At 46.6% G+C, this 22,087-nt stretch overlaps 1 long non-coding RNA gene across 1 annotated transcript; it reads left to right on the plus strand.

The window, feature by feature from the left end:
* Positions 1-5,825: 5,825 nt before the first annotated feature.
* Positions 5,826-21,612, plus strand: LOC310680454. Its single transcript, XR_014512777.1, has 3 exons — positions 5,826-6,131; positions 6,253-6,368; positions 21,258-21,612. It is a non-coding gene; the product is annotated as an uncharacterized lncRNA (long non-coding RNA).
* The last annotated feature ends 475 nt before the right edge of the window (positions 21,613-22,087 follow it).

Genomic DNA, 22,087 nt, shown 5'->3' on the forward strand with positions numbered 1-22,087 from the left:
TCATAAGGCATCGTTTCCAGGCCTTTGACCATTTTGGTTGCCCTCCTCTGGACACATTCCAGTTTGTCAGTGTCCTTCTTGAACTGTGGTGCCCAGAACTGGACACAGTACTCCAGGTGAGGTCTGACCAGAGCAGAATACAGTGGCACTATTACTTCCCTTGATCTAGATGCTATACTCCTATTGATGCAGCCCAGAATTGCATTGGCTTTTTTAGCTGCCGTGTCACACTGTTGGCTCATGTCAAGTTTGTGGTCAACCAAGACTCCTAGATCCTTTTCACATGTACTGCTCTCAAGCCAGGTGTCACCCATCTTGTATTTGTGCCTCTCATTTTTTTTGCCCAAGTGCAATACTTTACATTTCTCCCTGTTAAAATTCATCTTGTTTGTTTTTGCCCAGTTCTCTAATCTGTCAAGGTCCTGTGATCCTTTCCTCTGGGGTGTTACCCACCCCTCCCACTTTGGTGTCATCTGCAAATTTGACGTTTTTGCTACGGGAAAGGCGAAACCTGCCAATGCAGGGGAATTCATTTCCGGCCCTTTAACAGCGACCTTGACGTAGCAGCGCCTGCATACCTGTGAAGAAAAGTTAACCTGCAAAACCTATGAAGAAAAGTTAACCTGCAAAAGATGACATTAACTGAGGGTGGGTAGGGTGGGAGAAGCTCTGGAGCCAAGTGAGGATTCCCAGGTAAGATCCTACCTCTATTGTGTGGGGAGGTAATCCCTCCCCTACCTGGCCTGGTCTCCTTGGCAACGCTTCCCCCAGGTGGGATTGGACAACTGACTGAGGTAGGCGGAGACCTCCAGGTATCCCACCTGAGGGAAGGCAAAGCCAAGCCTATGCTGATGGGGCCGCTCCAGATCTAGGGCTGCACGCGTCCACGCAAAGGGCGCCCCCCGTTTTATGCGGGGAGCGGTCATTCTGTTCCCTCACAGACAGCACTGGATACAGCCCGGTGGGATCTACTTCCAAGTCAAACATTGACTTTTAGTATTAATTTTTCAGGGCACACTAAGAGCCATGAAAACAACCAAACAGCACATATCAATAGTCAACTGTTTGTTGCAGAGTTGATGAAAGCATGTGAACATCACATGAGTAGAGTGAAAACAGATTCGTCTGATGTTTTAAAAGGGCTGGAAAATAAAAGAGGCTCTTCATTCAGTGCCAGAAAAGAGTAAGAGTAGATGCCAGGGAAGTAAGAGTCAAGAGCGTCTGAGGACGTTCTCTCAATGACAGGGAACAGACAGGTAACCTCATCCCAAGCCGTATGGGGATTTAACATTCAGTCCCAGCAGCGCTTCGAATTGTGCTTGGAAATGGACTGGCAGCCAGAGAAGCTGTTTCAAAGCTGGCAAGATCTGCTCCCTTGTTGGGCCAGACCCATTTAGCAGCCAAGCAGCTGTACTCTGGACTAGATGAACTTTCCAATTTGTTTTTAGAGGCAGCCTCGCATATAATGTATTGCAGCAATCTAACCTTTAGGTTAACAAGGCATCGATCAGTGTGGCTAGGCTCAGAGATGTTGCAGCAGGTGCACCAGGGATTGCTGGTGGAAAAGCCTGGGAAAACTTAGCATTTAAATAAACAAAACCCTGCTCTACAGGGCTTCCAGCACCAGGCCAGTTGGCAGACCAACTCTGCGTTACAACGATGTCTGCAAACATGACAGGAAGCCTGGCAACATCAACCTAGAACCTAGTGCCCAGAGACAGGCAGTCAGGTCATGTATTCATAGCAGTGAGCAGAAGAGGGATGATCGCTGGGTGGGAGGGCAAAGAGAAGAATCGCCATGGTGCATGTTATGTACTGACTTGAATAGGATCCCAAATGCAGCAGTCTGATTGGTCCTAGAACAATAGGATTCAGAATGCAGCAGTCTGATTGCTCCACAGGAGCCACCCAATCCAGCTCCAAGTGGAAGCGAATCCCGGAATTAGCCAATCACGTGGGGCCCATTGAGTAAATAATGTATATAAGGCAGACATTCTGGGGGGAACTTCCATTCCTCCTCACCACTATGAGCTGAATAAAGAGCATGAAATTCACTCTCAACTCTGAGTATATTTCAGTGCATCTGCAGCAGCTCAACTGGAAGTCTTCATCTGCTGCAGCTGCAACAAAACATGTCTCTCCTGCATCGGTTTCTAGAGCAACAGCAGGTGCTGCAACCTTTCAGTAGCTTGGCCTCACCCCAAAAGGCACCTTCTTCCATTGTCTCCCGAGACAGATGGATGCCAGCTTATGAGTGGCTTGGACGTAAAGATTTCTTGCAAGATGTCTTGCATGGGTAGAAAAGCTCCCACCCATCCAAATTCTTCAACCTTCTCTCTTGCTGCACGCACGCACACGCACACGCACACGCACACGCACACGCACACGCACACACACACACACACCCCACCACCACGTCACATCCCATGCCACTTCAGAAGGACTGGAGCTCAGTGAGAAGGTTTCAGGTTCAATTCCTGCCATGTTCTGGTGGTGCTCAGCAGGACCCGTCTGGAACCCTGGACAGCTGCTGCCAGTCAGTGCAGACAGTACTGAGCCATAGCTGTCAACCATCCCTTATTTGGCGGTAACAAGATGCTTATTTTCCATTTGTTTCTTCATTCTTCCTGTTATAATCCAACATATACAGCATCTTGCTCTCACTTTTTCGCTGTCCTCTTCTCTGCTCTCACGGGCTGCATTTTTCACTGCGTCACACGCCATTTTGTTTATCAGAGCCTAACTGCGGGAGGCGGTAGAAGACAGGAGTGCCTGGTGTGCTCTGGTCCATGGGGTCACGAAGAGTCGGACACGACTAAATGACTAAAGAACAACATCAACAAAAGGTGTGGTGTCCCACCATAGCCCTGGGCAGTTCTCCAACTTATCCTTCTCATGCAACGTTCTCAGTGTGGAAGAAAAGCATACGAGAGCAAACAGACACACAAGCCCTGATAGGTAAAGGAACCACTAGAATATGGACCAAAATGTTTCTGAGAAATTAGTCAGTTGTCTACTCCGGATGGCACTGCTCTCCCCCTTAAGGAATAATAGAATCATAGAACCATAGAGTCCAACTCAACCTTGCAATGCAGGAATCCTAACTAAAGCATTCATGACAGATGGCAGATTCATGGTTTGAAGGGCTTCTGAATCCAGCTGTGTTACTGAAGGCTGAGATAGCCTCTGTGGCTAGAAGGGTCTTTTACCAACAGCGACTGGTTCAACAGCTATGGCCATTCCTGGGTCAGAAAAGTCTTGCCACAGCAGTTCATGCGTTGGTTGCTTCAAGACTGGGTTATGGCAATGAGTTCTATGTGGCACTTTACCTCGTGCTTGATCTCGAAGCAGCAGCTGGTGCAGAATGCTTCAGCATGATTGCTGACAGGAGCGAGGCCTTTTTCAGCATATAACCCCTGTGCTCAGAGACTGGCACTGGTTGGGCGATTTGTTACCAGGCCGCATTTAAGGTGTTACTATGAGCATATAGGGGGCGCAGGGGGCGCTGTGGGTTAAACCACAGAGCCTAGGGCTTGCTGATCAGAAGGTCGGCGGTTTGAATCCCCACGACGGGGTGAACTCCTGTTGCTCAGTCCCTGCTCCTGCCAACCTAGCAGTTCGAAAGCACCTCAAAATGCAAGTAGATAAATAGGTACCACTCCGGCGGGAAGGTAAACGGCATTTCCGTGCGCTGCTCTGGTTCACCAGAAGCGGCTTAGTCATGCTGGCCACATGACCCAGAAGCTGTACATCGGCTCCCTCAGCCAATAAAGCAAGATGAGCGCCGCAACCCCAGAGTCGTCCGCAACTGGACCTAATAGTCAGGGGTCCCTTTACCTTTTTATGAGCATATAGAGAGCCCTTGACAACTTGGGACCATTTTAGCTATGAGACTGCCTTCCCCCGCATGTGCCCATTAAAAAAATGATCAAGTGATGTATACATTTTATGAAAACAAACAAACACAGTGGAAAAGTCCAGCTCTGTAACTTTTGTTAGGACAAAGTGACAGCCAGTTTGAGGTCTTGGCAACAGGGCTGATTATCAGAAGGAGATAAAAGATCCTACCCCGGACTTTTTTCTTTCTAGAAAAAGAAGGTGCCAGTTCTGCCCCCTCAAACCACTTGGCTGTAAATTCGAACCCAGGTTGGCACTTCCTCTCCTTGCAAACAGAGGATAAAGAGAAGAGAAGTATGAATAGATGACTAGGAAAGGGGAGCAATATGCCACGGAGGCACTCCTATGAATATAAACTGCTTCTGAATAAAACAAGAAGCGAGAAAGGTCCAAGATGTATTCACATAATCTCTGCTGTTCATCTAATATGCACACTGGCTCAAATCCTCCATGTATTATCCTCTTGGTTTTGCTTAGTCTTTACACAGGAAAGCCTCCCACAGAAATAAAAACTGAGCAAGAAACCTCAAAACTGGATGCACTATTAATTTTCCTCAGATTTTCATACAACTTGAAAGATTGTTTTGTTTCAAGCCAGCCCTCTACCCACTTCCCCAACCCAGCGGGGCTGAAAAAAAATATTTTTAGCATGTGACAGCTAAGTTGAAATGCATTGATTCTTTTTTAAAAGAGAAAACCTGGGTCAATTTGCTACAATTACATTTATTTTCGTGTAATTGAGCAAATTGTGGTGTCCAAACTGCTGGTTACTGATTAAAGCCTGCAACTGATCAGATGGCAGAGATCAGAGCAGCTAAGGAAGGATAAATGCTGGTGTTTGATCTTCTGTTGCAGTGGTATTTTGAACTTTTGGGGAACCCTTTTTTCACAGCTCAGAAATGAAACCCTGTGGAGGATTGTGGGAGAATGTTCCAGATGGGGACCACAGGATTGGCTCAGCCGTTTTTGTTGGTTAGAATTCAGCACCTCAGAATCCTCTTCAATATCTTTAAAAAGTCTGGGATGGACTCAATAAATCATGTAGCCAGTGTGTGTGCCCTTTCACTTTGTTCTTATAGAGAGCTGCTGCACAGGTATCTCTTTATTAACGTTTAGGGATCTTCCTGTCTGTTTCACTTCAGATTGATCACACGGGCACACACTTGTCCTCAGCAGCATCCTGAGAAGCCTCTCTCAGCAGCCATTCGCCTCCCAACAGAGAGAAGGAACAGAAAGCAGTTAAAAAATGAGAGTTGTTGGAATAACAATCACAACAGAATGGAATGCCTCCCTCATGTGACTCACAGTCAGCCAATCACAGGAGAGCTACTGCCAAAGGAAAAAACCTCATGTTAAAAATACACAGCAGTTCAACATAAGCAAACATCCCCATTTCTGGAAATTAAACCATTATCCTTAACACGACGCACTTCCATTGCTGGACTTGGTTGAAAATGGCTTCTCTAAGTGAACCAGGAAGTAACCTTGCCAGGCAACAGAATGACTCTTCTTTTCTTATCATCTCCTGGGTGGCATGGACACCATTAGGTAGTTGAATGAACATGTTTACATGTTTACTCCAACTGTTTCCCTCCTTCCCACCCCCACTTTGCACAGCCCCGGGCTCTGGCAACCCACACTAAGCCACTGAGTTGTAGTTCAACAACTTGTGCATACTTTAGCTGCTTCTGCCTCCAAGGGTAGCCATTAGTATCTCCCAACAGAGAAGGGGCTGATAAGCTTCTATGCAGTGGCGTAGCGTGGGTTGTCAGCACCCGGGGCAAGGCAAGTAATTTGTGCCCCCAACCCGTGGATTTGCGCCCCCTAACCCGTGGATTTGCGCCCCCTAACCCTAACCCCCAGATGTTGCGCCCGGTGCGGCCGGGCCCCCCTGCACCCCCCACACTACGCCACTGCTTCTATGGAACCCTAACCTCCCACCCACCTCACCAGCCTTCCTTAAAATACTCACTGTCCTTCCCACTGCCTTCCAGGAGAAGCTTCCAACAACAGTGGTGGGTTGTACGACAAGGGAGAAGGAGAGCGGGAGGACAATAAAAAAAGCAAGACGGGCATAAATGCACACGGTAGTTGGGCCAAAATCAGACATGGACATCTGGACCACCCGGGCCCTGCTTAAGAAATGCAGCATCAGTCACGGCTCCGAAGTGGGAAGAATCAATTCCATGTTGTCGCCTGCAGATCTAACATTAACTCGCCCATCCAATGTCTTGGTAAGATAATTCACCCTTCTCCGCCAAAGGTTGCATCGAGCCTTTCCCCTGAAAATTGATATTCTCCACCTGTCAAGGCTGTATTTATGATGAGGATAAAAATAATAATGTCTTCCTGCAGGGGAATAATGAGACGTGGAGCATTCAGAAAACCTGGCAGAGAAGTGTGATTTTGGAACAGTGGAGGGCACTCCCTCATTCACTGTAATACCAGGAGTTGTAGCCCACTTTGCTGAGGTAAGCAACGGTGTTTTGTCTGAACCCAGAGGGTTCGGGCTTCTCATTGTAGAGCCAATGTTGGGTAGTGGTTCAATCTATCAGATTAAGAGCTGAGGAAACTCTACCTGAGCTCTCCATTCAGCTTCAATGCCCTTGGGCTAGTTTTTATTTCTTAACCTAAGCTGCCTCACAGGGTTGTTGTGAAGAAAGCATTGGGGAGAGAACCATGTAATCCGCCTTGAGCTCCTATGGGCAAAGGGAGACATATATTAATTGAGGGAATGTGACAGGAAAGTTTTAAGACAGATTCAGTTATCAGATGAATCTGTTTTAAGACAGATTCAGTTATGAGTCACACCGAAACAAACACGTGGATCTTGAAAACAGTAAATTCCACTGAATAACCAGGGTTGGAGAGAAATGAATGCAAGCCTACCTAATTTACTTCATGCATGAACCAAACGCAAACCAAAACGCAGCTATCTGTCCAAATTTGTGCTTCTCTAAATTTTGCAGTTTTTCTCCAACCCAAAATATGCATTTAAAAACCCCATTTTAGGGGAAAGTGTGCACAAAAATACATAAAATGTGTGTGTGTGTGTGTGTGTGTGTGTGTGTGAAAATTTGCAACATGCAGTATATCAGATGAAAATGTATGTCAGGAGAAATATACACAAAAAGTACAAATTTGCATGTGGACTTTTTTTAAAGGAAATTCATATACTGATGCAGTAATGGGGTGGGGCGGAGAGCTTAAATAAAAAACGAAAAAACTAAAAGAACCCAAAATTGACAGATCTGTCCACCCCTAGAAAGAAAAAGACTTGGCAGCAGCTGAGTTAGCTGACCATGGTCCTTTTATTCTAGTGGGCAAACCTTGGCCTTCACAGTGAAAACAATCTCTCCCTTTCTCTTTGTCCCGTTGAGAGTTGCTCGAGGCCCCTATTAATGTGGTCCCCCACTGCTTTTGGCTCAGGCCCATCTCTGTAGGCCAATTCAGCAAAGGAAGGGGGTTGAAAAGAGATCTGGGGAGGAGAAAGCTCAGAAGGCCTGCCAGGGGGACGGAGGAGAACAGAGGCTTCTCTTCTGCCTTCGGGGGCTGCTACCTGTGTGGGTGTTTTGTGTGTGAGCGTTTGAGCGCATTCGGATGCCAGCGCATGCATCTCACTGCAGGGAGGTGATCATAGGCACAATGAGAGAGGCTGGCATTGCAAACAGCCGAGTGAGAAAGAAAGGGCATCTGTGGGCACAGCCAGCACCACTGTAGATCAGAACATTCTCCAATATAGCAATGGTTGCCATTTGTTGAAACAGTGAGGGGAATGGATGCATCATATTATAGGACCATACAAGGGATGTGGGTGGTGCTGTGGGTTAAACCATAGAGCCTAGGACTTGCCGATCAGAAGGTCGGTGGTTCGAATCCCCACGACGGGGTGAACTCCCGTTGCTCGGTCCCAGCTCCTGCCAACCTAGCAGTTCGAAAGCACATCAAAGTGCAAGTAGATAAATAGGTACCGCTCCGGCGGGAAGGTAAACGGCGTTTCCGTGCACTGCTCTGGTTCGCCAGAAGCGGCTTAGTCATGCTGGCCACATGACTGTACGCCGGCTCCCTCAGCCAATAAAGTGAGATGAGTACCGCAACCCCAGAGTCGGCCACGACTGGACCTAATGATCAGGGGTCCCTTTACCTTTACCTTTACAATGGATCAAGAATTCAGGCTTCCATCTCCTCATGGATAAATATGGAACTGGAGAGCAGGAAACTGGTAAACTGGCCACATTCACACCATACTTTTATAGCACTTTGAACAGTCATGGCTTCCACCAAAGGATTCTGGAAGCGGAGGTTTATAGAGAGTGCTGAAAGTTATTACGAGATCCCTATTCCCCGCACAAACTACAATTCCCAGAGTTCCCTGCGAAGAGGGATTGATTATTAAGCCACTCTGGGAATTGCAGCTCAGTGAGGGGAACAGGGGTATCCTAGGGACTCACAGCAGCCTTACCAAACTACAGCTCCCAGAATTCTTTTGAGAGAAGCCATGACTGTTTAAAGTGGTATCATAGGGCTTTAAATGTATGGTGTCAATGTGGCTTTGGTCTCCTACAAAGCAATTATCCTACTTAGCAATTGCAGTCTTCTCGGGGACCGGCAAACAAAATTACAACCTTATGCCCTATCACCACAAAGCAACTTACCTTTCTTGGGCATTTTAAGCACATTTACAGTGTGTATCATTCAATGAGTGTACAGTCTATGTGCCTGTTTTCACAGATAGTGGAGCTGTAGAAATAAACACAAACACTTGCACATGTGTAGAGACAGCTTGTACCTGTGTTTAGTGCAACGTGTGAACGAATCTTTACTGTTGTGCTTCGATGTCTGACGAATTTCCTCTCCCTTCTTTTTGTTGTTGTTAAAAGCTATTAGCCATGACAGCTGATAGAGCTGGCTCAGTTGGTAGAGCCCAAAGAGGGGGGTTGGACTAAATGACCCTTGTGGTCCCTTCCAACTCTATAATACTTGTATGATAAAGGTAAAGGTACCCCTGCCCGTACGGGCCAGTCTTGACAGACTCTAGGGTTGTGCGCCCATCTCACTCAAAGAGGCCGGGGGCCAGCGCTGTCCGAAGACACTTCCGGGTCACGTGGCCAGCGTGACATCGCTGCTCTGGCGAGCCAGAGCCACACACGGAAACACCGTTTACCTTCCTGCTAGTAAGCGGTCCCTATTTATCTACTTGCACCCGAGAGTGCTTTCGAACTGCTAGGTTGGCAGGCGCTGGGACCGAACAGCAGGAGCGCACCCCGCCACGGGGATTCGAACCGCCGACCTTACGATCGGCAAGCCCTAGGCGCTGAGGCTTTAACCCACAGCGCCACCCGCGTCCCTCATACTTGTATGATACTTCCAGTTTAAATGGAACTTCCAGGCTCTGAGCAGTATATGTCAATTGCAAGCGACACACAAGTTGTACTTGTGTCCTGCTTCTGTCTGATCCACAGGGCTTTTAGGTTTTTGAAACTGGAGAGTGCACAATTGTGCCTTCAGGGAGAATATGGACAAACTTCATCCACAGCTATCTCCATGTACTTGGACAAAACTCCTGAAACGCAAGCAGACCATAATAATGATGAATGAGTTGGGGATATCCTATTTCAAGAGTAGAGAACCAGATGGTATTGGACTCCAGTTCCCATCAGTCCCTGCCAGCATGGCCAATGGTCAAGGATGATGGAAGTTGTAGTCTAAAAACATCTTGGGGGGTTTCTCCCATTCCTGCCCTAACAAGATCTGTTTCACCTGCTTTCACCTGCAATCCTCTATCCACGTACTCAAGCGTAAGCCCTACTTAATGAAACTTACTTCTGAACAGACATGTCCAGGATTGCACTGTGAATTAGGTTACAAATGGAGAATCAGCTTTTGCTGTTTGCTGCCGCGGCCTATTGTTATGTCTGTCAGGAAGGGGACCTGTGTGTTCCTAAACAAGGTGGGAAGAGACGTCCCTTCGTCCCAAGCGTCTGTTCAATTATAGAGATGACCTTTGAAAGCCCCGAGCAACCAAGCTGAACGGAAGAGGATGTGAAAGGTTTGGGATTCTGTTTATACAAATGATCACATTTCAGATCCCACTGGTGGCATGAACCAGGAGGAGGAGGGAAATAGATGATGCAAGAGGGGACTGAGAGGAGATGCGATAGCCACCTTCAAATGTCTGACGGGCTGCCCCGTGGAAGATGGAGCAAGAGGTTTTCTCCTTCTCTGGGAGGTAGGACTTGACCCAATGGCTTCAAGTTACAAGAAAGGAGATTCCGACTAAACTGAACATCCTCTTAGTTCAGTATTGCCTGCACTGACTGGTAGGGGCTGTCCAGGATTTCAGGCAGGGGAAATTCTCACCAAGCTGAAAAACAACAGCATGGCAATAGATCCAGGACCACAGAAAGATTTGGATTTTTAATATATTTGGATCTGTTTTAACAGCTGCTTTATGGTTAAACACAGCCAAGGAGCAAACACGGAGAGTTATTTTACTGTTTCATTATTGATGGCTAAATTGCCTATGAATTCCTTTCCTTAGGCAGACTGGCAATGGCAGCGCCTGGGACCACAGCTCAGCCTAGGCTCTTTCTGGCTAGCTGCACTGCTAAAAAAACCCAAACATATTTCGCTGGAACGGTATGTCTGCATGATGCGGGCTCGAGCTGGGAAGGAGCAATGGAGTCGACTGATGGTCATCATTTGCAAAACATCCATCAAACTATTAAAAGGGAGCCAAGAAGGTTCCCTTTGTCCATGACACTGCCTTTCTTTGTCCTGTGCCACAGTCCAGAAACAAGGCTGAAGCCCTCCCTCTGAGACTTGTCACCATCCTTCGGTGATATATAATTCTCTGTGAAGCGGCACTTCTCAAATCAAAGTGCCAAGGCTGTGTGTGTTAAGTATAATTGTTTACTTGACACTGAAATGGGGAATGACTAAATGATTAAACAACCATTGTTGTTTTCTGCTAGCTAAAACGTGAGTGTTTAACCTTAGATTAGGTGACAAAGGTATTTGGTTGCAAATTGCCATCTTGGAAGAGTAGTGGCTAAGTCTTTGTTCTCAGGCTCTGTGAGAATAAGATGTGATAATGGAGTTCACTCAGGAGCATGCAGCCTCAGAAAAAATGGAGGATGCAAGGATAGAGATCTTTGATTCTAGGTTTGTTTGGAATTACCTTTTATTTCTAAGAAGATGAACCTGTGCGCAGGACTGGCACAAGATATTGTATGGAATTATATGGATGTATCTATCTTTGATGTTTTTGTCCCATTCTGAAGAAAGTTCTGCAAGTAAATCTTTGAATTCAACTTAAGGGCCTTCACAGTGTTATATTTCCAAAAGGAGTCGGTTTTTATGCATACAGTCGCTTCAAGCTACACAATATTAATATCTGCAATAGTTTGGAATGAGATTTTGGAGTAGTTGGGGACAGTAGTGGTTAAGTATCACCAAATCTGCGCAGTTAGATCCAGCAGACACAGAAAGAGGGAAATCCCAAATGGGGCAGGCTAATATTTATTATTTGAGAGTCCAGATAAGGGTGCATTTTGAGCAAAGGGATCTCTTCTTCAGGTGAATAAACAAATCCTATACTCTTATGAATTATGGTGCTGGAGGAGACTCTTGAGAGTCCCATGGACTGCAAGAAGATCAAACCTCTCCATTCTGAAGGAAATCAGCCCTGAGTGCTCACTGGAAGGACAGATCGTGAAGCTGAGGCTCCAATACTTTGGCCACCTCATGAGAAGAGAAGACTCCCTGGAAAAGACCCTGATGTTGGGAAAGATGGAGGGCACAAGGAGAAGGGGACGACAGAGGACGAGATGGTTAGACAGTGTTCTCGAAGCTACCAGCAGGAGTTTGTCAAACTGTGGGAGGCAGTGGAAGACAGAAGTGCCTTGCGTGCTCTGGTCCATGGAGTCAGGAAGAGTCAGACACCACTAAACAACTAAACAACAACAACATACTCTTCTTCAGTGAAATCTAATAAAAAGAAACATGCAGTTCTCAGTCACAGCCAGCGTGGATGTTTACCTGCTGGGTTTTCTGCCTCTCATGCAGAAAGGCACAGCTGTTCAGCTGAAGTGAGGTGAAGTAGCATCTCTGGGTGCCATTTTTGTTTATGCATCTAAAATATTTTTTACACCTCTTTACTTTAAAAGGCGGCTAATACCACTATCCAAACAACAACACCATTAAAAAGCCAATTACAGTGCAATCTTACGCATAGCTACTCAGAAATAAATTGAGTTCAGTGGAGCTTATTCTCAAGTAAATGGATATTAGGATTGAAATCTAAACAGCACAAAGCAGCAAGCTAAATCCTATTTTATAAAAATAGCAGTGGGGGGGGAGGCAATAACATCAATTAACACCATGTGTCAACAACCTTAAGCAATATTGACGGGTCTATCAAAGCAAGATGTAATCAGCAGTGCTGGCTGGTACCCATTGTTAGGCTGGAACACTGGGAGGCAGACAGCAGGGGGCGCCAGAGCCAACAATAGGTGGAATCAACTCATTCTAGCTCCCCACCCCAACCTTCCTCCCTGCTGAATTCTACAAAGTGAAAAGGTGGTCACTCTAATCAACCAGCCTGCAGTGGGTTCTTGACCACAGACCTTGCTGAAGATCTTCTCCTTAAATGAGGCGAACTACCCTCAGAGACTTTGTGTGGCTAATGAATACGTCTCCCTCCTTGATCACAGACAGAAAGACCCTGGAACACCTCAAAGGGCCTCCAGTGGTGATCTTCTATGTGGGTCAGTTTTGCAGTGGTCAAGCTGCAGTGTAAGAAGTGCTAAGTGATTTGTCTGAATCCACTACCATGAACTCTAGGGCAAAATCCTTTGCTAAACTGTGGGAAAGCACTTGCGAGAGAGATGTATTACTTGGAGCTATTTCCCCTGTCCCACTCCTGCCCCCCCAAGCAGGAAACAGAGGTGGTCTTGGACGTACCTCTGGAATAAACCAACTCGTGATTGTTATTCTTCTCTATGGACGGGGAGTGGGGAGCCGAAAGCAAAGACAAATGAAATTGCTGCCGACCTCAAAAATCCAGCCCAATGCATGAATTGAAATCAGAACTGCTCTTTGGAGTCTTGTAAGGAACTAGGCTTTCTCAAAAAATAAAAATAAAAATCATTTCTAATTGCAGTTCTTGAAAAAGTATTTTTTTTGAAGCACTTCAACTGAAAGCACTTTAGCTGAGTGTTCAGATGGGAACAGTGGAAACCATTAAAAGAAGAACCAACAGCACCCTTTCATCGCTGGCCAAGAAGGGGACTGCATCACCCAGGCAGTTTCCCATTACACTTAGCATATATGTTTAGGCTAAATCCAGATGGCATCCTCTCCCACAAGCTGATTTAGCACAGCAATGCTAAACTGGAAATATGGGATGGGGGAAAAATATCTCATAAAAGGCTTCTCTTTCTCTCTTTCCTGTATAATGTTTTTGAACAGCACATGATTCAAAAAGAGGAGGGAAAAGCCTCATTAGCTTTCGATGGCTGAATTGGAGAAAACAGCATTCCGGGGGAAACCCAAATTGCCATTTGTTCAGATTCAGCGGTAAAGAGCGGGTTTTCCTGGGGAAAGCGCTGGGACAAAAAAACAAAAACAAAAGGGAAAGAAAGGTAGTCCAATACGGAGCTTAAAGCGCAGGGCAAAAGATAAGTGGGAATGAGCCTGGCCTCTGCAGGAGCCCCCACCACCGCAAAGCGCAGCGATCAGTTGGGTATTTCTTTATTAAATTTGCACTGAAGGCATGCACAGCTACAGCCTTTGGCAATTCAGTTAGAGCTTTAACGCATGCAAAATAACCACAGCAAGATAACTGATGAGAACACAATCAGCGGCTATGAGTCAAACTTCTGGCGTCAGGGGCAGCGTGTCTTTGAATACCAGTTGCTGCATAACAGGAGTAGGAGAGGGCTATCGCAGCTGTGTTCTGCTTGTGGGCTCCCCCTAGGCATCAGGGATTGGCAGCATGAGAAGCATAGCTGTCAACCGTCCCTTATCCCAGTGCTGTGTCCCGCTGCTGTCCCTTATTGATGATGTCCCTTAAATTTCCTGGGTTTCAAAGGAAGCAGCTCCTCTCCCTGCCTGCCTGCTGGCCAGGGAGGAGGGAGGCTCCAACTGTGTTGCTTGGCTGCGTTGCTCACCCAATAAGGAGTCTAAGAACGACTGGGGGGGTGGAGCTTGAATGCCTTGTGCCGATCAAATCGGCCGCATTGCCTGGGGACTCGCCTTTGCTCAGTGCTTCCCAGCGGAGAGGTGACGGTGGTTTTCCTTGCTGCATCCCCTTTGCCGGGTTGCTGCGCTGTGGGAACCACTGCTTGAGGCTTCATTTGGCTGCTGGCTGGGCTTTCTGCCTTTGGCTCGGAGGGGCTCAGAAGTTGAACATCGGAAGTTGCTAGGAAAATCCCTTATTTTGGCTGCTGATCCCTTATTTTCAAGGCTGCTGGTCCCTTATTTTCAAATCTGTAAGTTGACACCTATGATGAGAAGAGAGGGCTGGCCTACATGGCCCTTTTGGCCTGATCCAGCTTAAAATACCAGGGGTTGGACTAGACAACCCTCAGTGACACTCACCCAACTCTATGATTCTGAGATTCTAAGCACAACTAGAGCTTGAATGTAATCCCAGAGTGGTTTTCTCCGAACTAAAAATCTGTTGGACGTAACGCAGATTATTTCATTCAGTATGCTAATTTAGTATGGACTTAGGGTACAAAGCTCAAAGCTGAACAGGCTCGCCGAGAATAACCCAGGGCAGCTTGATGTTGTCAACGTATCTGCAGCAAAAGTAACAGCCTCTCTGGGGCTTGCGCATAAACAGTGTGCTAGATCCCGCTGGCTGATGATGCGAGGCCAGCGGCATCTCCCAGAAGTTCTGAGCACCTCGCAAGATGTTTGTCCAGCGTGAGCATGGCGCTTAGCCCAAATCTGGACTGACATCTCCTCTGCCTCTCCAGCGCCTTGCTCCCAGCACCAGACCACAAATATCTTTCCCACTCTCCGTTGCAGTGGAGGACGCTTCAGTTTTCGAGCTTGGAGAGATGTGGTGAGCTAAGGGCAGGAAGGATCTGTCATTCAGAATAAAAGCAAGGCTAGAGTTTCCAAATCTATTTTAATTTCAAATTACTTTTCTTAATATTGATTGGGGGGGACAGAAGAAACCCCACTCTCTCTCTTTCCCTCTCTGCTTGTTGCTTCCAAACCAGGAACGTGCAGTTGAAATTTTTCCCTTGCACAAAATGTACAGTTTTAGTCCTTTTGCTAGGCTTGCTTCCTCTCACTTCCCAATAAGATGCATGGAATTAATGCCCATGCCAGGTGAAAGCAGTAGTTTTCAAACAAACCGGGCAGTTTTCATGATGCTCAGCAAAACCTGCAGCGTGTTTTTAAGCACAAGAAAGAGGCGAAGAGAAGAAGAGGAAAATGCCCTCCCTTTTACGTGCTAAGTCAATGCTGCAATTATCCCTGGAGATGCACATGAGTGATGAACTTCAACAGCTAGGAGGCCTTTTTCTTGCAATTATAAAGTGTGCCAGCTCTGGGGAGGGGAGAGCGAGCGAGCAGTTAACCTTTCCTTTGTGTGGTTTCGTTCCCCCTCATTGCATTTACATTGGCCTTGAAGAGCTGGGACATTTTGCAGATGGCTTAGGGTCTATAAATTCTTATTGAAACCAGGGCAAGCCAAGTATAACAGGTAGCGATCCAGACTTGTCTAAGACGGGATAAACTCCAGCTAAGCATGTAAATAATATTTCAGGTCCTTTTCAGCATGTAAACACAATGCATTGAGCCAGGTCCCCTTCAAAGTCCTATTCGCTTTCCCCCTATTGTTATTCTGTAACGGCCTCGCTCACAAATCACAGTAAACCGTAGTTAATGGCTTGCCATGAACACATTGATCTGGCCGTTTTGCTCCTCCCCGCTAGCACGAGGGAGGAATAAACCATGATCCCTGGCTTAGTGTTATGTCTGAACTGGGAATCGCGGTTTGCTTCACTCCAAACAAAGTGCAACCTGCAGCCAAAGTTTGTTCTTGGCTTACAGATCACAGTTTGAGTGAAGTAATCCCTGGTTTGGACATAAGGTTAAGCCAGGGATCATGGTTTGTTTCTCCAGTGCGCTAGCAGGGAGGAGCAACTTGGCTCAGATCAGCATGGAAAGCTATTAACTACGGCTTACCGCGATGTGGATTAATGCACAGAATCACAGTATCGCAGAGTTGGAAGGGACCCACAGGTCATCTAGTCCAACCCCCAAACCTCCAAGGAAGGAGAGTCCATGAACTAGGGTGGGTTGCTTGAATCTTTTTTTATTTTATTTATCGTAACAAGACAATGAAGAGGAAGCTCTGACTTAAGAAATTAAGAGATTGATCCACTGGACATTCCCCCTCTGCAGACACTATGCATAAGAGCTGCTCCCATTCATTTCAATGGGATTTTCACATGACAGTTTCTTGATCAATTCCACAGAATAGCAAATCATGATCGGGATTAGTTTGCTGCTCCTAAATCACAGGTGTGAGGCAAGAAACAGAGTAACTGGGGCATGTGTGTCCAACTAAGATGCAACACAGCGCTTAAAGTGTTGAACTAAAGGTAAAGGGACTCCTGAACATTAGGTCCAGTCGTGGCCGACTCTGGGGTTGCGGCGCTCATCTCGCTTTATTGGCCAAGGGAGCCAGCATACAGTTCCAGGTCATGTGGGCAGCATGACTAAGCTGCTTCTGGCGAACCAGAGCAGCGCACAGAAATGCCGTTTACCTTCCCGCTGGAGCGGTACCTATTTATCTACTTGCACTTTTGAGGCGCTTTCGAGCTGCTAGGTTGGCAGGAGCAGGGACCGAGCAACGGGAGCTCACCCCGTCGCGAGGATTCGAACCACCAACCTTCTGATCAGCAAGTCCTAGGCTCTATGGTTTAAACCACAGTGCCACCTGTGTCCCTGGCAAAAATTGTTGGACTAGGTCGGCTTAAATCTTTGCTCAGCCATGAAGTTGCCCATTGGGCAGTCACTGCTTCTCATAGCCCAACCTGCATCCTAAGAGTTGCTGTGAGGATAGACTTCCCAGACTTCACACTGGTTCACTTAAGTGCATCTGAATACCACCTGCTGGAGAATACAAGGGGAAGGTTGCTATTGAACTCATGTCTGGCTTCTGGACATCTCAAAGGCATCTAGTTGACCAGTGGGAGTACAGAATGCTGGCCTGGGGGTGGGGGGCAGATCCACACCATGCAACCTGGGAGACCAGGGTCTGAATACCCACTCTGCCATTGGGCTCGTTGCTTGGCCTTGGTCCTCTAAGTGTTACCTACCTCACAGGGATGTTGTAAAAATGAAATGAGGAGGGTAGGACTCAATCCAATAGATTCAAAAAAGGAGATTCCGACTCACCAGGAACAACTTTCTGACAGGAAGAGCCGTTTGACAGTGGAACGGACTCCCTCAGGAGGTTGTGGACTCTCCTTCCTCAGAGGTTTCAAAGCAGAGGCTGGATGGCCATCTGCCATGGATGTTTTAGCTAAGATTCCTGCATTGCAGGGGGCTGGACTAGATGACCATTGGGTCCCCTTCCAACTCTACAGTTTTATAACAAGCTGCAGATTCTTTGGGGGAAGCCATGCGCTATAAATTGCATTTTAACCTGTATTTTAACCCCCCCCCATTGTGCTTTTACTGTGATTTTATCGGTGTTAGCTGCCCTGAGCCTGGCTCTGGCCAGGGAGGGTGGGGCATAAATAAAATTATTATTATTATTATTATTAATGCGATGTTGGGTGCGCTTTAAAGGTATGGTGTGGATCCGTCCCTAAATTCAGCAGGGCTTTTCTTATGTTCCTACATTGACATGGGGGGGGGGAGGGAAGTGGTATAGTCTGAAACTTTCTGTGCATGTGATATCCATAGCTGTCAACGTTTCCCTTTTTTTAAGGGAAATTCCCTTATTCCGAATAGGATTCCTCGCAAGAAAAGGGAAAAGTTGACAGCTATGGTGATATCTGTAGGGTCAGAAACACAATCGTCCAAATTTGGGGACTTCCACCCACACATACAGTAGGGAGCCAACAATTTCACAGATTCCGCGGCCTGCGCTGCTACACCTGCTTGGGTCAGGCAGGTGCCGGATGAAATCCTCCATGCATCTAGAATAGGTTGGACCAGAAGTACAGGAGAAATAAGGAAGTGCAGTCCTCTAAATCAGAGCCACTTGGACGTGGTCTGAAAGGCACACAACCTGCTGCGATTGTGGATTCGGTGGCAATCGGCAAAATGCTGGTGTCCTGGCATGTTTCCAGATGGGAAAGCTATATTCTCCTCAGTTAAATCCCTTCTCCAGTTTTAATTGGATATGGCGTTCTTCTCACCCGTCGGTCTGTTGTGTTATGGGGACAGCTGGCATCCTTCAGTCAGACATATCAGCATTAAATGGCAGGTCGGGGTTTGGGGGAGAGAGAAGAGATGTTCTCCTCCTCATAAAATTCCCATATAGCTTTCTGTTATGTTTGCAGAGTCCTCGGGGGGACCCATGCAAATTAATTACCTTTTAGGCGTGTGCGTGTTAAGTTTTTGGCTCCACGTAATACAAAGCACACAGGCTGCCTTGCATGTGACTGCAACCATTTTCAAACACCTGTGGTTTTTAAACCACTTTGATTTTTGTCTTTAAGAATAATATAAATAATGGGGTGGGGTGGTTGCAAGGAAGTCTGACGACTGTGAGGCCCAATTAATGGAGGCTCACGGATCATATTGGAAGCATTGTATGGGAAGGATCAGACGCAGAACTTGAAAGTTAAGATTGTTGTTATTATAAAACCATTTACTCTGTAATTTTTCAAGTTGATGTGCTTATTTTCTGCTGCATGGATCCCATTAAAGCCTGGGAACACTCCAAGAGGAGAATGCTGTGCTTTCTTCTGAAAGCGACTCCATTTTCTAGTTTTACTTTGAACGGGTATTTTGAGGGGGACAGGAAAAAGCAGCTAAAAACCCCAAATTTAGTTGCTTAGGAGAATGACTGCAGGAGCATTTCAGCACAAGGTATTTACTGTTATTGACCGGTGGCGGAACTGATAGGGTGGGAGGCAGGGAGGCAAACAGTAGGTGGCGCCAGAGATATTGGCAGGCAGAGCCAAATATTTCTAGTTTTGTCGCCATCCTCCTCTACAAGGGCTTTACTGAGATGGAGGAGGAAGCTGACAGGCAGATCCACCTACAATTGAGACCTACAATCCACTCCAGCGACTTTGCTGCTAGTGAAGGTCTGTTGAGCGCGGTTCTCAAGCCACACTTGCAAAAATGCTGCAAAAATGTGGAACTTTCAGGTGTTTACTGGGGTCCTCAGTGAGAAGATCGTGGTGGACAATGGTGGAAGGTTTTCCCTGACAGACAGCTTATCCAACGCTAGCTGTCGTCCTCCAAAATGTGCAGCCGCGGGGGCTAGGTATTCTCCAGGGCAGGGCGGGGGGAAGTTTTCCATGCCTAAATCTACATACCCTTAGGGATAACCTTCCAGGCAGTGGCGTAGCGTGGGGGGTGCAGGGGGGGCCGGCCGCACCGGGCGCAACACCTGGGGGTTAGGGTTAGGGAGCGCAAATCCACGGGTTAGGGGGCGCAAATCCACGGGTTAGGGGGTGCAAATTACTTGCCTTGCCCCGGGTGCTGACAACCCACGCTACGCCACTGCTTCCAGGGTCTTTGTGCAAGCAGAGGACAGGGCCAAAGCAAACACACACACACATATATAGAGGGGGGAAAGCCACCCCCACCCTTAAAGAAGGACACTCCCCACTTTCGCACACATTTATATATGAGGCATTCCCTTCCCTGCAACAAGGCAACAGGAAAAACCAGCATTTTTGTTGTCGTTCAAACATCACAGGCCCATTGAATGCCACGTCTGCTAGAAGGTGTGCAGCCAAGGAAAGAGCCCCGCAATTCAGATTCAAAACGTTTTGCAAGCCACAGGTGGACCGTGCTCTAAATGGGCCCCAATGCTGCTCTAAGGTGCACTCATTGTTCACTTCCTAGTAGCTTGAGTCATAACTAAGGCTGTGTATGCATTACTGACTGAAAGCGCAGTGTGGTTCTCCACACACACGCACCCCAAAAAACCCCAAACTGCATTTCCAGTCCCATTTGCACCCTGCTGTACACATCAGTGCGCCTAGGTGTGCTTCCAAGTCACCTGCTGTCTGTCCACACCAGTGGCTTACATTTTCAAATCAGATTGAAACTGGTCTGTGGGGGAAATGTATCAAAATGCAGAATTATCAAGAAACTGTGGGGTAGATGAGGATTGTGGCTAACTGCTAGCTTTGTGGGTGTAAGAGAAGTTTTTAATGTTTGATATTTTACTGTGTTTGGCGTTTTCATTTGTTGGAAGTCTCCCAGAGTGGCTGGAGCAACGCAGTCAAATGGGCCTAATAATAATAATAATAATAATAATAATAATGATGATGATGATGATGATGTTGTGAGTACACTCCAAAACAGCAGTAGGATTTGGGGTACACATTTTAAATAATGGGTTGGAAGATGTATAGTTTAACCTCAATAATCAATCTGACAAACTGGTTTAACAGAATTGACTTTGTTTCAGGGAATGAAAGACCCCTCATTTTGAGGGGTGCTAAATAATTTTCAGCATTCTTACCAAACTTTCTGTGGCAAGGAAGAGAGTTTGCCACATAGACAGCCCCCCTGAAATAAATATATCTACCTCACTAAGTTTCTGTGAGAGCAAAAGACCAAAAATACAGGTTTTTTTCCTCTCCACACAAATTTCCAAGAAGTGCAAAATTATTTTCCACCAAGTGATCCTCAGCATGTTTACCTAGAAGTAAATCCTGCCAAGTCCCACAGGACTTACTTTCTTGTACATTAGCTTAGGGTTGTAACCTTAAGGTGCTGAATAATTTTTTAATAGCAAATCCAGGATACCCAGTCAAGAGGCGGATAATTTTCAACAAAATGCTTCGTTTTATAGCATGTCCAAATCGATTTTTCACATACAGATGCCTGCCTATTTTTCTGCTTCAAAAGCCCCATTAAACTCAGCCTGTAGCTTAGACAGCCGAATGAGTATTAAACTATCAAAGTCATTAAATTTTGGCATCCGCCCCTCTTCTCTCCAGCAGAAAACGTCGGGTATGAATTATGACACTAGCTGTTTTCCTTTATTTGAACAGTGGAAAATTGCTCCACATTCACCCTTTCGTCAACATTTTGTTTCTTGCTCATTGCCAATATGAGATATAAATGAGGAAATGCATTTATTCTTCTTTCCCTAGAGATCTTTTTCATTATTTTTTTTTATGATTAAAAAGCAGCGACACAGGGACCCATTTAGCGTCATGACTCTAGTCGGTGACAGTCAATCTATCAATCAAGCTATCTTTTAAACGAGGCTGTCTTGGCAAAGAGGAAAGAAAGGGAGAAAGCAAGATCTGAATTTCTGTTCAGTTCGATTTGTCCATCAAAAGCAGCGTCAGGTGGTAATAGAGGGTTTTGGAGGCGGCCAACGCATCTCCCGTTCAAGCGTCAGCCTCGATTCAGCTCAGTGATAATATGTTGGCAGACGAGGTCATGCAAGAGTTGCCTAGAATTGCCTACCCAACGCCAAGGTCAAAGCAGTCCAACTGGAAGTAGGAAAACATATAATGCCCAAATGACTCTGGAATGCATTAGCTTTTCCCAATACTGTTCATATTTCCAGTGTGGAGAGCCAGTGTGGTGTAGTGGTTAAGAGCGGTAGTCTCATAATCTGGGGAACCGGGTTCGATTCCCTGCTCCTCCACATGCAGCTGCTGGGTGACCTTGGGCCAGTCACACTTCTTTGAAGTCTCTCAGCCCCACTCACCTCACAGAGTGTTTGTTGTGGGGGAGGAAGGGAAAGGAGAATGTTAGCCGCTTTGAGACTCCTGAAGGGGAGTGAAAGGTGGGATATCAAATCCAAACTCTTCTTCTTCTTCCATCCAGCCACCATCGTGGGGCTTACCAAGCTTCTCAGCATGTTTATTTGTTCGCCGTTGTTGCACAACAATGCCCGATTTGAGATTTGTAAGAGGAGAAACAGGGCCTGGGCTGGATCCTGTCCCAGGTGCAGTGGGCCCAAGCCGAGAACACTGTGCAGATTTTGTTGGGAATATTTTGAATA

This window comes from Podarcis tiliguerta, assembly GCF_965153285.1.
Source record: "Podarcis tiliguerta genome assembly, chromosome: 6".
In the NCBI taxonomy this organism is placed as follows: domain Eukaryota; kingdom Metazoa; phylum Chordata; class Lepidosauria; order Squamata; family Lacertidae; genus Podarcis; species Podarcis tiliguerta.